The sequence below is a fragment of the Papilio polytes genome, unplaced genomic scaffold (genome assembly GCF_000836215.1).
Source record: "Papilio polytes unplaced genomic scaffold, Ppol_1.0 DF824035.1, whole genome shotgun sequence".
In the NCBI taxonomy this organism is placed as follows: Eukaryota; Metazoa; Arthropoda; class Insecta; order Lepidoptera; family Papilionidae; genus Papilio; species Papilio polytes.
The window spans coordinates 76,785-81,153 of NW_013525169.1; positions in this window are offsets into that span (position 1 = coordinate 76,785).

Sequence of the window (4,369 nt, forward strand, 5' to 3'; positions counted from 1 at the left end):
CGGGCGACTGCGGGGGGGTGCGGGCGGCGGGCGGGGACGACGGGCCCGGCCTCTGCCACCGCTTTAATGGACATTTGTATTCAAAAAATAGAAAATAAAACATTATTATAGCAGTATTGAAGCCTTGCAAAGAAACTGGCGAATATCGTTCGAGCTCGTGGTTAGGTATTCGCGTTCACAATAAAAGATGTCGCTGTATAATAGCACCTCACTGAAGATATTGAAAAACCTACTATTTTATCTGTAGGTATTATTTCTTTAGTATAGAATAAGGGTTCATTATGAATAATCACGCCGTCCATTTATCTACTTGTCTGTACTATAAGTTCATTCAAATATTGTTATCATTAGGATTGTCTGTCCAAAGCGAGCCTTCTTCAGTATGAGATCCTCTGCCTTCCGCGTCCAAATATTTTCCGCCGTGCGCCAGTACCATATAGGTAAAAAATAACATCACCTACTAAGCCTGCGGAAATATTACTGCTGACACCTACATAACTGAACACTGAATTAAACTAAATAATACCTGATTATTAAATATTGTCTTTACTGGCGCAATGTCTTGAAGTTTGTGCAAAGTATTACAACAAGGGTGTTCACAATTATCGTAAGTGACTTACGACCGACGTCAAACATTAAGATATCTCTTAAGTTATTATTCTCAAAATTCTTAGTATTAGGCGCATTTGATTTCATTGCAGGAATACGGAGCCAAGGTGGACAAGAGATCACTGTAAAAGTGTATATTCTGCTGTATTAAGAAAGGATTCGAAATAAACATATCGTAATAAGTCGGTTCTATCTTATTATTGCTTTCAATTTATAATAAAAGGTGACTAAGTATTTAGGGTTACAAGTTTCTTTGGCAAAAATGTGAAGTCCGTCGCGGCTGGCGGCTGCGCTCCGTCCCGTCGCCTCGGCTTCTCACTCACTGACTTATTTTATTTTATTCGATATTTAGAAAAAAGGAATCATGTTTTAAAATTAATTGTAATCTTCAGTGTAATTTTCAGGTTGTATTGAATACTTATCTATACTATTATAATAAAGCGTAAACACACACTTCTTTCTTGCCTAAGATGTCAACAATTCCACCATGTTTTTGAATAACTCTTTTTTAAATAAAAAGCTCTACACTTACGTCATGCTATAGGCTACATATTTTCACCCCATTAAATTTAAACTTAGGGGTAAATATTTAGGATAAAAACCTTAATGTGGGAAAGAGACCATAAATTACTGCCAACATCAAGAAAAGAAAGATTGCTATGATTTGTAATGTCATGTCATGTCATGTCATTTGCTATTGATAATTTGACAAATGTAAACAATAAAATAAAATTTTCATAATTTCATTTGGATGAAACCGCACGGGTACAGCTAGTCAATTATAGTTACTTACTTTTATATCGGGAGAAATGTAATGTTTGTTTAACTTTACAATCATTAATTTTAAAAATGTAACTCGTAACGTAAAGTAATAGATCCTTTTTTTCATCTCAAAATGACAAACAAGAAAGCGGCCAGAGACATCCACAAACAAGATGCTTTTTTGCTAGATGAAGAAGAAGACGCACAAAAAGAAAATTTTCTATGTGCTCCCTGCACCTATAAATCCACTTCTCCTTCTCATATTTTCCTTGTAAGGAAAGGCTGAGAAGGTAAAATAGACTCCATTCAGTCTCCAGCAAGCATATTTGTCAGAATGTACGCGGATTTGCTTCCACTTGAGGCGTGTCTTCTGTGTGGCCGTGGTATTGCGGAGCGAGCCGGAACATTGGTGAAACAGGTGTTGTTACTGTTGTTACTGTTAAAATGAGTAATGGTTCACTTGTTTAATATTTATCCGGGACTTGATAATGTTGACTGGAATTGCGTTCTGTTAGTACAATGTAACTGGAAATATTAAAGATCTTAAGATAGCGGAGTACAGGGGGACACTCCGGATTCCTACAGGTCAATTTGCAAATTGACAACATTAGGAGATTGTTTGTTGACTAATATTTCTTGTATCATTCAGGAAATGGTTTACGACAAAAGACATTTGCTTATTTTTAATTTCATAATTGCCAGGATTTGAACCTTTTATATGTAAGAAAGTTAATTTATAAATTATAGCTCGCCTGCGAGAAATTAAAAGTGACAAAAAAAAACACCTTTGCCTATGTTATTCCCTGATAATGCTTTGTAATGGTTAAGAATTTTTGAAATCGGCGCAGTCGTTTTTGTGTTATTGCAATACAAAAATATAAACCTTTCCTATTTATAACATTAGTATACTCGTAGATGACTCACATGGTGACAGAAAGTGTTAAGCTTCAATGTGGATGGCTACAAAGGTAGAGGAAGACCGAAGAAAGTATGGATGAATTAAATTATTAAATAAATTGAATGAATTTAAAAGATTTTTCTTTTATCATGTAAATTTTGATAACTTAATTTTCAGATCTGGGTTAAAAAAAAAATGTTTATGCGTATTTTGATTTTTCTTTAACTACACATACAAGTAAAAATAATTGAGGAAACGTAAGAATTATCACAAACACTTTGTAATTACATTTCAGCAAGTTATTAATTTTTGTGGCTTGAAAATCAACAAAGAAAGGTTCACAAAGCAAAGCCGTGAATACGAAAATATTCTTAAGACCTAATTACAATAATGGTTCTTCACCAAATCATGTTGTGTAGTAATATTTGCTTTTGTAAAAAATATGCTAAGAATTAGTTATTTTTGTTTGTAAAATCGACGCTTTTTTTCTACAATATGAGTAAAATGGTGTGGATTGATGGATTCACCGGTCGCCGTTTAACATGGCATAGTAAAATCTTGTTCCATCAATGTTACGACTGATACATTATTTTCATATTTAGCGACCTTTGCGTAGTTGCGTATTGTTTACTCCCGCTATCATTCTAATACTATTGAATATTATAAATGCGAATATTTATATGGATGGATGGATGTGTGTTAGAGTTTATAGCCTAAACAGACAAAAGGACTTCAATTAAATTTGATATACGAAATGTAGAGGATAGTCTGGGAGAACACATAGGTTACTAAATTTTTTATATAATTCCACGCTGACGGGGTCGCGAAGTATGCTATTAGCTTAATAAAAATGTACGGAAAGAACAAAAATTTGAGACACTAAAAACGACAATAAATTCAATAACCTAAATTGAGAACAAAACACAAGTAGTTTTCGAGTAATTACATTTTATATCTAATTATAAGATAGCAGTTAGTAATGAACGAAGTAAAACGATTTACAAAAACATTTGTTAAACATACTCGTACATTATGACGTAGCGTTTATCTGTGTGTGAGTACTTACATAGCGCCGTATGTTGCAGCGAGTGCAAAAAGCGTTCGCTATATGTTATGTTGTGTTGTATAAAGCACATCAGTAATTTGCGAAGTGTTTCAGCTTCAGGCGGCGAGTAATTAAAAAGCACCGGCCTTAGGAAGTCGCAATGTTTTTCATATTAATGATTCGCGACTGAAAAATATATTCTTTTTTTATCTAACGTACGTGGCAGCAGACTCGCCTCGTTTGTTCATTGTTATCAAAGCTCGTTTTCATGAAGCACTACGATATTCGCAATCTCAGTAAATGTGATTTAAAACAGAAGAGATGTTCTTCAATTTATTTAGGATTTTGCAAGAATTTATGAATGAAATGAGGAATCAGTAACTATTCAAATTACAGTCAGTAACGGCCGGTTACTGAAACGATGTTAGTATCTAAAAATTGTCTTATTATTCTGCTGTAAGAATTTGAATTGTTCTTTTAGTTTTTTCTGTGTTATATTGCATAAGTAGATATTACAGGCTTTTTACTTTAAAATCCAGGTTTTTTAAGCAATAAAGGTGGTAATCATTTTACGGCTATTATTGCGGTGGCGGCACCGACCAGTTTCGGACCCTTCGGGGTTCCTTCTTTAAATAATTTAATGAAGGTGGTTTCAATTAGTTTGCATATTGATGATTGAAAAAATGCTTAATGTGCATTAATAAAAATAACAAACAGATGTCTTCTACGTTGACTATTGTAAACTACAATTTGCAATTTACATTTTGTTTTATGTATCTTAAATTCACTTGATAAATATGAATTTCTTTATAACTAACTGTATTTGAAAGTAACGTTAGAAAGAATAATAATTGTAGATTTTGTTCTCGTTCGATTCGTCGTAATTTAATGTTTAATATTCTGTTTTGCAAAATTAGCGATAGTATACGAAGGAGGCATTAAAGTTTTGGTTGTTATTCATGACTAGCTGTTGCCCGCGACTTCGTCTGCGTTATACTACGAACTATGAAAACCAAAATTCATTTATCAGCAACGTAAACACATCTTTTTCCCGA